The 13,889-nt window shown below is 44.8% G+C and overlaps 1 protein-coding gene across 5 annotated transcripts in view; it reads right to left on the bottom strand.

The window, feature by feature from the left end:
• The window catches only part of CACNA1B (calcium voltage-gated channel subunit alpha1 B), a 320,424-nt gene that overhangs the window by 172,760 nt on the left and 133,775 nt on the right, over positions 1-13,889 (bottom strand). The gene's annotated exons all lie outside the window — the stretch shown is intronic.

Raw genomic sequence — 13,889 nt, 5'->3', positions numbered from 1 at the left:
TACTGAAGCCAAGTGCCTAGAAAAATGCAAATTCTTCTCTTGTGAGTAAAGAATGCAGCAATCTGAGAATGGGCTGATGTGAAGCATAAGAGAGGCAAAGAGCAAAATAAAACAAAAGACCCAAAGGCACTCTCCTCGTCCTCCCAGGCACGAAGGACAACATGATTCCCTCATCACGAACCCAGGGCTGACCTGCCTGCCCACTACAGAGATCAGCAGAGACTGCAGAGAAGCACTCACAAACATCAACTTTGACAAAATAAATTAAATCTAATTGATATTGGTACCTTTTATTTATTATTTTTGGTGCTTTTCAGTCACTATTCCCAATCATATTTGGAAGTGAGACTTTGCTTGCAGAAGCGTTCACATAAAAAGGGCCTTAAATGCAGCCATGAATATTTCAATCATATGTGTTCCTTATGCCATCTTAAAATATCTCTGCATAAGTAGACATCACCCATAAACAGGCAGAAACAGCATGCAATGAGGGTGACTGAAGTCAGAGCATTTCTTCCAGGTGATAGCACTTACAGTACTGATGGAAGTAAATACCTTCTGAGACATTTTTAATATGGTGCATATCTGCATAAATCCTTCCTCAAGTAGCAGACTCTGGATCAAGTGAATGACAAACATTTCTCCAAATAGCTAACATATTCAGAAACATCTATGTCAGTTGATCAGTGACTCACCCAAGACAAGAACTAACTAATCCCACAAACCTACGCTGCTAAAGGCAAAACCAGTGTGAGACGGGCAAATGAATTTGAAGAGAAAACAGGCTGAGAAAATAAGAGCACAGAAAGACGGAGAAAACTATCCTGCTCATTCTCTCATCACTGAATTTTTAATGCCCTTTCCAAAATCTGTTGTGGAGTCCCAGCAGCATTTCTTCTTTCACTGTTTTGTCTCTCTGTTCCTCTCATTCTGCTCTTAGCTGTTTCTTTTCTCCTGCTCCACTGCCGCACAGAGGTGTTCTGAGCACACAAGGACACTTGTCGTCAGCATCTCTTCCCCGACACACATAGAAAAAGGGCCTAATATGGCCCCAGCCTGCTCTCTTGGGATTAAGCTGCAAAACCCATATATTTTTTATTCAAGGCTGTTATTTAATTCTCATTGCATTGACCAAGATGGCAGCCTTCGTGCCACTGGCTGGAGCAAATGCTTCCCATCCAGCAAGGCTGGGAATTGCCATCAACCTGACGAGGGGGGCTAGAAAACCAACAAGAAAGAGCCAGAGGAAGGAAACAGATGGGAGAGGGGAAACCACATAAACATGCATGGAGAGTGCAGTAGGTTCAATACTGCCAAATGATCGTTTATCATTTATTTATTCATTTGAAGTCCAAACTTGGCGACAGATCCACAATTCCATGCCACGATCAAAGCCTTTAAAATGAAATGTGCTGAAATACAACTAATTAACCACTCTTCTCTGAGCATTTGTTAGCCTGCCTTCTGCTCAGGCCTTGCTCTGTTTGTTCTGTCTCCCACACAGACGTCCAGGACAAGCTGGACAACAAAACAGCAGGCAAAAGGGTCAGTAGAAAACTTCAGAGAACACAGAGCCTCTGTGGACATGGAGCATCTTTCCCAGTGCTCCCAGACTTAAACCCGACCACAGCTTATGGCATCAGTTCTACCATGGTGAGACACTTTAATGAACCAAAGCTGTGAGCTGCCAGGAAAACCAACCTCTTCACCTTCAGGAAAAGCCTGCAGAGGCCTGCAGCCACCTCTGGCTATGCTGAGCAGAGGAGGGCAGTTCTCCATGTGCAGAGCAACCAGGGCTTCGGTTGTAGCCCCGTTCCAGGCTTGCTCATTAAGCAGGTCAAGGCAACAGATCAAATCAAATTTACATTCCAGCTAAAATCCTTCATTGGTTTAATGCCCAGCTAACTGTCAGGGCTACGTGATCCTAACCACAGGTATAACCTGATAGGGAAGAAGAAGTAGAAATAAAATACTTGTAATAATGTGCCAGAATTACACCAAAATACAGGTGAGCTCTCTCACTGTTTAGGAAAACCGCTGCACTTGCTGATTAACAGGAGCAGGGCTCTTCACAAGCACTGCCTGAATAATGCCCACGTCTGAGTTGAGGAGCGCCCCAGACACAGGGGGTGAACACCTCACATCAGTTAAACTTGAGACACACAACACCCAGAGAGGAGGTGCTATACTGTAGGAAACTGAGGCACGGAGAGCCCAAGAGACACTTTCCAGGTCACAGAGGAAGCAGAAAACCAGGGAACTATCTCAGGCATCGAAAGCCCACACAAACAGTCCAGCCCCTGGAGTGCTCTTGCTGAAAAGCCGCGCTGTGTGGCCTCCTCTGCATCATCTCTCTGCTCATCTCCAAGCTACTTCCATCCTCTGTCCTGATGCGCTTATTAAAATGCACCCACAATACTTAGTCAAAGGTGGTTCCTCCTTTTCCAATCCCTCATCTTTTTTGCCCAAATATATAACCCACCCCACAATAGCATCTCCATGGGACTCTGCTTCATCATTCACCTTGAAGCCTGATGTCTCTGCAGAGTAGGAGAGCCTGGGTTACCAAGGACAGCTGGAGACCAAAAGACAACCTTTACATATTAGCTCTCTGCACAGCTGGTTTTAAGTTCCCTTCTCCCTTTCATGCAGCACCCAGCACATAGACAGCATCCTCAAGCAGTGACACCAGTGCCATCTCTCTATGGAGAGAGGTAGGTGAATACTGTCATCTATAACAAATGCAGAAGCTAAAAATCTGCTGTCTCAAGGGGAGATTAATGTCCTGATCTCCCAATAAAGCCAAAGAGAACTGAGCGTACTCCAGTAGGCATGAGATATTTCCCACAGTCAAGCCTTCAGTGACTTGTCAAGTACCAGAGACAAGGCTGGTATGAGTCCTCAGCCTTTCCTGTCTCTCAGACCCAGAGAGCTGCTAGGCCTCTGCTTCATTATGTTAATAAGACAGCAGCTCTGTCTAATTATTAATTCATTTAAAGATATGTTTTGGAACAATTAGCTTGAAAGCCATGTACCCCTGTTTGCAATGTGCTGCAGAGACTAAAAATGCTTTTATACTACGCTTTATGTTCCTTTCTGCAGCCCTAATCCCGGAGGGCATTTGTGGACACAGCCCATGTTTCTTGGAGCACGTAGAGAACCAGGGTCCTTGTGCCTGGCTGCCCTGAGAATAGTTTGTCATGTCACTGGAGCATCTCAGTGCTGCAAGACCAGAAACAACTGTGCTCCAGCCAGCCCAGTTCCACCACCACGAAACAGGATTTCCTCTCCAGCCAGCACAGGTCAGCTCAGCCCTGCCTGCTCAGCCATCTCCCTCCCACGCCACGCACATCGCAGCAGTGCACCACCACCTCTCCAAGGACCCTACCTACTTTCAGCTCTGCACTCCCCGTGGCTGGGACATCACCAGGGAGCTTCACGAACCATCAGCCTTGCAGCCGAATCCCACTTTCTGCTGACTTCAAACGGCGCTGATCAAAGGGAGCACCAGCTCATTTGGTGGGGAAAGGAGCACGTAAACACTCTGCAGCACTTCCTCGTCAGCGAGGCTCCCATCAGTGGTGGAGAGTTAACGGGGAAAATACGACAGCCCCTGCAGAAGATGATCCACCAGCCCCCAAGAAAGGGAAGGCTGCTTTTTCTGCAAGGCTTGCTTAATCATGGTTTGCATTATTAATGCCTGACACGCACGAAGTTAACTTTGGTTTACACACAGCCTTGTGAACAGGCAAACTACTGCCTCTGTTCAATGGGGTGACAAATCTGAGGTCTGGGGAGATTTAGAGGTTGTAAATTAGAGCAAGTAAAGCAAAGAATAATCCCGGAAATCCTCCCCTCCTTTTTCGCTGAGCAGACAGCACACCTGCCCACACGTTCCACATTTCTCCAGTCTTCTGCAACAGAACCTAAATCTACATTTTGCATGGCAAGAGAGATGGGGGATTCCCAAGTACCTAGATATGTCCCACCTACCAGAAGCCCATGAACCAAATACTAAGACCATGCCCCAAAGGTACCTCAGACCTGAGGGATCTCTAATCTGGAGCTGACGGTTCCTTCCAGCAAACGCGAACAGAAAACCTGCCGCCATTTTGCACTGCCCACAACCCTATTCAATGCATGCCAGGGACCGAGCAAGCCAGGTAGCGATAGCACTTGTTTAAATAACCTATTCAAATAACCTATTAAACATTGCTGAACCTGACTAAATCCTCTTGGGCAAGACAAAAGCAGCAGAACAACAAGACCTTAACTGTAGGAAAATGCTGGGTGGTACCAGCAGAGGCTCAGAATACCCCGTTCAAAGACTGTCACACTGTGGTGAATGTAAGCAATAAAGAAAGCAGCTGAATGAAGTCTTGCATTTCAGCTGGTTTCCAAGTTTCTGGTCAAAATACAATCATTCTTTTTGCCCTCCTCCCAAAATTTGCTCCATCTCCACCGGCAGCCAAGGGAGAGAGCTCAGAGCCCAAGAGAGCTCGGGGATGTCCACACACAAGGCTGCACCAGTCTAACTCTATCACCACAGACCTTCATGTGAGCACACTGACTTTAGTGTAAGCAGCTTATCCCATCTGGCCTGCAATCAGCTCCCAACGAATGTAAGTTATACAGACTTTATCACTCTGACTTGCACTCACTTGCACAGGTTAGGATGTTAGTGCAGGCCAGCTGGTCTCTGCAGCAGACCTCTTCTGCGCCTGCGGCCCGTAGGTCCACGGTGCAAACTCTCTCCTTAGCTCAGACTGCGCTAAGAAAGAGCATTTGCAACTCTGGGACAAATTCACTCTGCCTCTAGCAAAGGCCATGCCTGGATGAGCTGTACAGCAGCATTCACCAGGGCTCCGACAGTGCCCGAAGGCCTTCAGCTGTTGACCTTGCAACTTCAAATGAGTCAGCTTCGAATGAGACCTCAATCTAATTCATCAGCTGACCAAGTATGTACTCCAAAACCATTACAAGTACAAAATCAAATGCATCCGCTCAAACCACCGCAAAGTGCAGTGTCTACAGAAATAAAGCGTTAAGTCACAAATGATCCTACAACATGTCGGCACTACCCTGGTGTTAGGGAAACTCTTTCCCTAACATCTGTTCATCAGACCCCAGGACAAAGTCCTCCCTGGTTGGTACTGCCTGGGAATTTCCAGCTAGGGTTCCCTAGATGTGCAAAGCAGCTGTTTTGGGCTTTCAACCTGTTAGACTTCCATTTACCCTTAGAACTATTCCACATTTTTACCAGTACAAGAGCAAAATGATTCATGTCTCTAAGCAAGCAGCCACTTAGCTATTTACACTAGTTTCTTCTTTCAGCTGCTTTGACAGACACAGAAATCCTGAGGCAATTGCCCCATACCTCCGAGGAAGAAATTCTGCCATCACATTGCCCAGCACATTCTCCAACAGTGTGAAAAAGAGGCAGTTAAGGGGCTAACATGAATTATTGTAAATGTTTCCAGACCTGGGTTCAATAACGAAGGGATCTAATTTGACAGAGATAGCCAAGGCAGAAACACCACAGACCATTAGCTCTTTACTATGTTTTTATCAAAATGCACAGGATATCTAAAGTTTACTCACTTTTATTTAATTTAACCAGTGGCAGGATCCTGACTTATCTGGGGCAATTAAGATACAATCTTTCCTCAGATAAGTGCTTTTGCACTGGGGAGAAGTCTCAGCTGTCTTAGAGCGGTGAACTTCGTTTACCTTTCATCTGATTTTTCCACAGTTCTCTCCTTGCTTCTTCTGTTAATTAGCAAGGCTATTTGTTTGATTTATTTCTATCTGTTCCTACTCTTAGCATTAGGTGAACACTAAAATTACCAAGAACAAAAACAAAAGTCAAAAGTATGGCACAAGAAGCACATAGAGCCCCACTCTATCCAGCACATTTCCTCCCAGTACCTAGGCTCTCCCACTGAGCTCTTCACCAGAGAAAGAGGTAACAAATCTTGCATGAGGAGGTACAGGGGCAGCAAATCCAAATTGGCTGAGAAAGGTCATTCCCAGTTCAGTCTGGAGAATTACTGACTACCTACTCTTACCACAAAATAGGCACAGACTCAAATGAAGTTTATTCTGGTCACTTCTCCAGGATGCTACATGTTGCATATTACCATGGATCCAAAAGTGTTGATCTTCAATGTACAAATCCTCACTTTTGGAAAATGAAAAAGTGCTTTCACAGATGGAATATGATGTATACAAGGTTCATATATTTATAATTAGGTTCAAGTCTAAATCTAAGTCATATCCAAAGTCCTTGAATGCATATCTGTGGTCAGGCACAAGCCTTGGGTAAGCTCTGGAGCATGGCAAAAGAAAACCGGATTGATCTCTAATATGACCCCAGGAGTCGTCACACTTGCGTTGAGACAGGCTGCTCAGATTCTATTGCTCATCCAGGTTCTGTTTCAGTGCCTTAACATCAGGGGGCCCTTTCCCAGCAGCGAGGTCAGCCCAGATCCTCCCACATGGCACCAAGGACACATCAGCAGCCAGCTTGTGGGTGCTTAGCCCCAGGGAGGTGGACACTTACAACACGGAGTACGAAGTACGATAGCCTTTAGACCAACCTCTTCCTTATCTATTGAAAATTGTAATTTAAGCCTGAGAAGCGAAGACCAATAGCCTTAACAAAATCAAGTCACCTAACTCTAGTTTCCTTCAACAGCAATTAGACACCTGGATGCCTTCACAATCTGGCTCAAGAAAGGCGTAGCAAAGCAGAGGACTTCCACAACTAAGTCAGCCTGCAGAATGCACCTACCTGTGTGAGTTCTCTGGGTTACACTGAAATCACAACCAGAAATGCCCTACAATGCTTTAGTCCCTTGCGAGAACCCCGCATCTCCCATAAAACAAGCAAATGAAGACAGTTCTGCAGGAAACGGAGATTTCAGAAGGTCTTGGAAGGAGGGGGAACACCAGCAAGTAGTTGGCCAGGGCATGTATGTGGCCAGGCAAGTTATTAGGAGAAGGTGGGGGGGCGGGGAGAGGAGGGTGCATACTTTTATTTTTAAAGAACCAGGTTCCTCTTGGCTAGGAGAGGAACATGTACAAAGCCCTTCATTATGGCTTTTTTTTCTGCAGTTATCTCTGTTCCTTAAACTGCCCTATGTGATAAGCTGCTCTTTTTGCTTTCAATAAACTCTCTAAATAGTTAGTACTTTGTGGTTCCTATAAAAATGTTATTATGTGCAAAATGTCAACATCCAATTTAACTCCTTATCTACTTGACCACAAGTAAATAAACAACCTGCTCCTCCATCCTGTCTTTTTTCCTCCATTCTCTATTAAACCTGAGAGCACTACCCCTCCCTGTACTGCAGCAGGACTATTCTTGTCTATTCCAGGCAAGAAACATTAATTATCATTTGTACTGTATTAGCAACTGAAACCCTAAGGGAGAATCTGAACCACATTCTGCTGAGGGCCCTACAGAAAACAATTCTGCCCCAAAATCCAAGCCAGTACTTAATCTGAAGTTTAGGCGAAGTATTTACCAGATTAGAGCACATGACATTGCCTCTCACCAAGGGACATAATCTCATGCCTAAAGCACAGCAGGACATTCAACAGGGTTTTTTTTGTATCTCATGTTTTATTTTGAAAAAAGGTGGTCACAAAATGGGGCTGGAGGGATTTGTGTAAACTTCTTAAAATATTGAAGCCTCAGAAATGGGTCCGGGGCACCTGGAGAGAGTGAATGAGGCCTGAGGCTGTCATCTGATAACATACCAGGAAGAGAAGAGTACAGCTCCTTCCTCACTTCCCTGGGAAAGCCATGCTTTAACATCGCATTCAGCAGAGCTTTACAATAGTCTGTTGTTTATTTTCCCTCCATACCATTTAATCAGTTACCAAAAAATGTATTAAAATCAATTCCTTTTCAAAAATATTCATTTTTCTCCATTCTTTTTCTACTTTCCCTCTTTTTTTTTTTTTTAACATCTCTTTGGGTCTATTAAAAACAGAAGGCAAAAAACAAATAACATTTTTAAAAACTTTCATCTTTTAAATCTTATATAGCCCTTTTCACCCAGAAGCACCAGCAAAGCCTCCATTGAGGAGGTCTGTATTATTATCCTGAGCTCTATCGGGGATGAAATGGAGTCCCAGGCTGGTGAAGGACAGCGACTTCCATGTTTCCCAGCAGACTGATGGGAGAACGAGGAAGAGAAGTTTTGCCTCTCGAGCCTTGACGCAGTGCGCTGGCTTACCATACAAAACATCAGCAACTGCAAAATAGCCATTTGCAATTTTTTTTTGCCTGTTCCAGATCAAATAAAATCTTGGCACAAAGTCAGTCCAGTAACTTCAGTTACTGACTTTCAGATGTTACAGACCATTGCAGAGAGCATCTGGTGTTTAGCTCTGCAGGAACATGGCAGCTGGGGATGAGGGGGTGCTGGCAATTGACCCTTCTGAGCAAAATTAAATTGGCAGAGAGGTGAAGAGTCGACTGATGCTCAGGGGTTGTACCACCCAGTGGAGAGAGCCAACAAAGCACCTACCTGGTGTGCTCAACCGTGCAAAGGATAAATCAGAAATAGATTGGTTAATGAAATTAGTGGTCAGCCCAAATCACACTCTCTCACATACTGCATGCTCCAGACTCTGCACAGTGAGACAGAGTTGGACCAGGGTCCAAACAGCCCTCTTGAACATTCCTCTGTCGGGAATCAGTGAATTCAGGTACATTCAGAGCAGGTTCACTTGTATGTAAAGGACTGAATTCAAGTGGAAGGTCCTCAGTCCACCAGGTTGTAGGGAAGTTTGGAATCAAGTTTATACACTGCATCTTGGGTTTATGCTTACTTACACATGTTTTGAGACAAACTGGAGAACTCCTTAGCTGGGCGTTTCCATGCTGTGTTTGAAGTCACAGGTATGGAGGGTTGGACTGGATCTCAGGTAGCCCTAAGGTCCATCTGAGGGAAGACTAAGTTAATTGGAGACTGAAGGGTCTCCTGATCTCTTCCTGTAGCACATTATAATAGTACCTTGTGGATTTTTATGGTAGGTACCAAGTGTGTTTTGCAAACTAGGAAGGATATTGTGGCCCAGGATGTGTGCTCTGGGAGTACTTTAGGATGAGACAGCTGTTGTCCTGAGGGCCAGCAGTTGTAAGAAAAGCATTTGAAGAGCCCACTGGCCTTCTGCAGTCCTTTTTACATTGAACCTCGGCCATAGACAGTCAAGTCCTGTGTGCAGTATCTGCCCAAATGGAACTGTCTGGGGGGAACCGCGCTAAACTCCTGGAAGTTCACATTTATACTGAAATTGGTGTTTCTGAGAAGATCTTCTCTCTTCGCAGAAGATCTTTGAATTATTCTATCTACCTTCCTACCTAGGTTAGTAGGTGGGATAGAGGTTAGCCAGCTTCACTGCTGGAAGAAAATAACAATCCACCTAGTCCAAATCCCCCTGCTTCTTGCATCCATAACTCCTGGTTCCCAAGTGGGCTTCAGATGAAAAATCTCCATGAGTCCTTAGATTCTCACAACCCTACAATCAATGCTATTTTGAAACAAAAGTAATCCTTTTGTCCCCAAGAGGGAAGTCACCTGCATCCAGCACCACAGATACTTGACATTTAAGGGAGCAGAACACAGAGCTATTCACTAATAGGATCAAAATCAAATCCAGAATATTTTATATCCTGCAAACAAAAAGCAAATGAACAAATATCATTCTAATAAATTGTCTATTGCACTGCGCGGAGAGTATTCTGACCCTCTGACGTACTTTTATAAACATTGCTGGCAAAAATGATGCTTCCGGATTCTGTCATGATAACTGAAAGGCTGTGACCAGCACTTTGTACCACAAACATCATGATCTGTGTGAAGTGTGCTCAGAGCCTTATGATTGCACAGACAGCCCCAGGCATGGCAGAAGTTTTTCACTTCGCATAAACTTGCAATGTAGCTGCGCTCAGAGCCTGGCTGATCCATGCAGAAGAGCCGACGTACCCATTTCCAACTGGCCAGCATTTCCTAACGGTGGGGTGTAGATCCCAACTGGCTCTATCAGGATGGGAAGACTTAAGCCAATATACAGCAGATCTATGAAGTGAAGAGCTGTCAATGCTCGTTCTCAAAAGTTTTGGAAAGGATGACAGATGCTGCTATTACTTCCCCATTAAAATGAGACGCTAAAAATAGCATAAGACTCTTTTCCCAAAGCTTGACATAAAAGACCTACTGGCTTTGTGCTTCTAACTCAAGATGAAGGGGGAAGCAGACGCAGGGGCTCGTGAAGGATGTTTCACATCACCCCATCATGATCCTGGGCCCGAGTCCCACAGGAATGCAGATAATAATGAGGTGTTGTTAAGATCCAAACATTTTAGAAATTACCAAGGGGATATGAAGACAGAAGGAAAAACTAGCAGCAAGGAGGGGAAAAATCTGCACCAGGTCCAAGGCAGGAACACACTGGAGATGCAGATTCCCACTCCAAGCAGACGAGAGCCAGCGCAAAGGCAGGGAGACGAGATGTATCCTGCCCTCCCGGTGACGCACTGCATGGGAGCCGAAAGGCTCGAGGGGCAGGCAAGGCAGCGGCAGGGAACCACGGCAGCGGGGCTGGCTCAAGCAGCAGAAACTGAACAACACTGCTCAGACTGAGACCAAAATGCAGCCAGGCTCTCATCCAGGCTTTAAAAGTCTTGGTAGCATCAGCTATGGGCAAGGGGCGAGAGAGTAGGCCTGGCATTAGCTTTTTCCCTTGGGCCAAGAGCCCACCGGACTCTGTAATAAGCCTGGGATGCTAAAGTTAAAGCATCCCTTCTGTGTTTTTGTGAAATGGCCCAAAAGCAATGGTATGAAAGCATACCTTATTTTACATTCATTTACCACATTATATTCTCATAAGCCACTATCTTACTGTCACTGGGATTATCACTACAGCAGCAAGAATAATTAGGAAGAATTAAAAAAAAAAAAAAAAAGAAGAAGAAAAGAAAAAAAAAAAGTAGCAGCAAACTCTCTGCAGCAGACCTGCCTCCCTCCTGCCCTCACGTCCACGCCGTGCAGCAACGCAGCTCCGTGGCAGTCGTGCCTTACGTAGTGCCAGATAAACCCTTGCTTCCTGACAGAGCCAGGGCTGTGCAGAGATGACAACGCAGGTCTCAGTGCCGCTCTGTAAAGCTGCTTCCCTTGCGCCCGACATGGCCACTCTGCTTGCAGCTGCAGAGCCAGTCCCCTGGGCCTGCTCATCCCGGTACCTCTGCTGGGCTGCTCTAAAATCCAGAGGTCTCAGAACAACAACCACGGCACCTTTGAAAATCAAGGGCAAGGTACCTGTGCAACAAGTCTGATTCATGTCTCTTATTCCTCAATGGGAATACAGCTACCCTAAACATAAGGTGAAGGACATCCACCCACATCACAAAACAGAAAAGAGATTTGCATCTTGTTCCAGGTACAGAAATTTCTTTTGCCTAGCGGGCAGTCAAAACCGAGAGGGAAAGGCAGCTTGAGAGCGATCTTCACATCACTGAAGAAAAGAGCAAAGCTCCCATCAGTTTCTGTGGGGCAGGAATTACAAATGGAAGCCTCAAACAGAGGAAATGAATGGTGGAAAAAGGGAGAAACATACGTACACAGAAAATTAGTCCTTTGGTTTTTGATAGTTTAGGATTCAAAATTTCTAGCTTGTCTTTTCGGTGACAAGGGCTAGAATGTCCCAAAGGAGAAGGCAAGTGAGCTATGATTCTCTCAAGCACATAAATCCAGGAGTTGGGCTTCCAGAGGAAAGCCTCCAAATGCTCAAAATCAACCCCAAAACCAGTACACTCACAGTAAAATCCTAGAAGCTGGCAGCATTTAAATTTTGCTAGGATACTCATAGCCATGTATGAACATGTTTTAAGTACAGCCATTGCATGCAGTGATAATGTTAATTCAAGTCGTGTTTAAATAGGAGCTAAATCCGTCCCTTTGTTTCTCCCCTTCTGCAGTCTTACTTACCCTTTCCAAAGAAACACAGAGCTGGAAAGGACGAAAAAGAAAATGCTGATGTTTTATGCCTTGATCTGAAGGCTTATGGCACCAATAAATCAATGAGTAAATACGCTTACAGGATTTCTTGATAAAAAATTCATTCTTTCCTCAGGTAGTATGGACTCACTCAGCTGCTTTATTCATGAGAACGCCTGCCTCCCCGCCTGGCTGGCCCTGCAAAACCTCTAATTCACTGTCAAAAATTGCAGGCTGGCCAAGGGACTCTACCTTTTTTATTATTATTATTATTGGTTGCTAATCTCTCCCCTTTTTTCTTTTAAACAGCTATACACTTGAATTATGAATGTAAACTAGGTCTAAGCAACTCCCACTGAAATCAGGTAATGCACGTTCACAGTGAGGAAGGTCAGGCTTGTGGCGGGGTACCCTGGAGAAAAGCATCATCACCCCAACCGTGCAGCTGGCCCCTGTCAACCACACCAGGCAGCTGTGGCACAGAAGCTGTCGGGAACTTGCATTTTACCTAGGTGAGCAACTTCGGCAAGGCCACATAGCAAGTGAGTGACACAGCTCTGGACAGAGCACAGAAACCCCAACATTGTAACCAGGGGCTCTCAAAGTGCAGCTCACAGGCTGTTTGCAACCCCCAAAAACTTTTGTTGGGCTAATAGTCTTTGGGTTTGACACTGGACCAAGGCACTGCATTGTTGATAAACACAGAGCTCAGCCTATGGTCCACCCAGCAGCGCCTCGGTGCTCTGTACCACGCTGTGCCCATTTCTGTCAAAGTCCTCAAAAGCAATGTCTAACAAATAGCAAACCTTCCCTATCTGTGTTCAATATTCATTATAAATCTAAAGAGTTTTCTTTCAAGTTTCTTTTTTCTGAACATGCAAGGAAGTTCTGCTTTCTGAGAAGGGGGAGACAGCACTGGCAAGTTCCTACACAAGGTCAGCACAGAGACTGTTTGGTGTTGTGGAAAGCCTGAGGAAGAGTTGCTCCTTGAAAAATGGGTACTGCTTTCAGGTTTGAAATTCTTGGAAAGCGAGAGTGCTTTGTATGCCATTCCTTGCTTGAAAAGATTCATGCATAAGTAAAGGAAGTTACACTTAGAATAAATCCAATTCTATCTTGATGATTTTTCTTATACTGCAAAGCCAATCAGCAAGGCTTCAGATATCTGCTATCTCTCGTCAAAGAACAAAAGCTGGGCCCAAATGGATTCCTAAAGTCAAAAGAAGGGAGGAATACACACACTTGTGTATGCAAAAGACACCCACACATTTACGGCTCTATTCAGTTTGGTTGCTCAAGGATGCACGCAATATTTACATGAGAATAAAGATACATGCAGACCAAAATATGGATTTTGTTGGTCTAGTGAGTAGATGTAGAATAACTAACTTTTCCTCCCACTCAGCAGCCCCTGTGGCCTATAGCCCTAAGTCAGCAAGACAGAGTCAGTCACATGGACTGATTCCCAGAACACTTAACAAAGAATTCAATACGCTGTTGTTTTCTGACTTTGAACATAGGAAATGGTGGACCAGTGCCCAAAATCACTGTACAAATTGACAGCCCTAAGAATAATGCATAGGCTTTATTATCATCTTAAATGCAGATCTAGATTCTTCCTGAACAAATAAAGCCTATATACCTCCAGCACTGTCTCCAAATGTTGCAGGCAAAAGCCTCCAAGAAATTCGCAACAGCAGAAAGCTGTTTAAATGAATTACATTTTTGATTACACTGTATAAAATTTTAACGGTGGGGTGTTATATGTGTGCATTCCTCAGCAGAGTAGGTGGATAGTATAGAGTATGAATCTATTTAGATGAGGCCACTTTCTTATTTCATTTACTAAGGAGACTATCTCCAGCTTCTCCTGTAGTC

This window comes from Dromaius novaehollandiae, chromosome 20, assembly GCF_036370855.1.
Source record: "Dromaius novaehollandiae isolate bDroNov1 chromosome 20, bDroNov1.hap1, whole genome shotgun sequence".
Classification (NCBI taxonomy): Eukaryota; Metazoa; Chordata; class Aves; order Casuariiformes; family Dromaiidae; genus Dromaius; species Dromaius novaehollandiae.
Note: the sequence above shows the minus strand (reverse complement) of the source record. Positions and strands in the feature narration are given on the sequence as shown.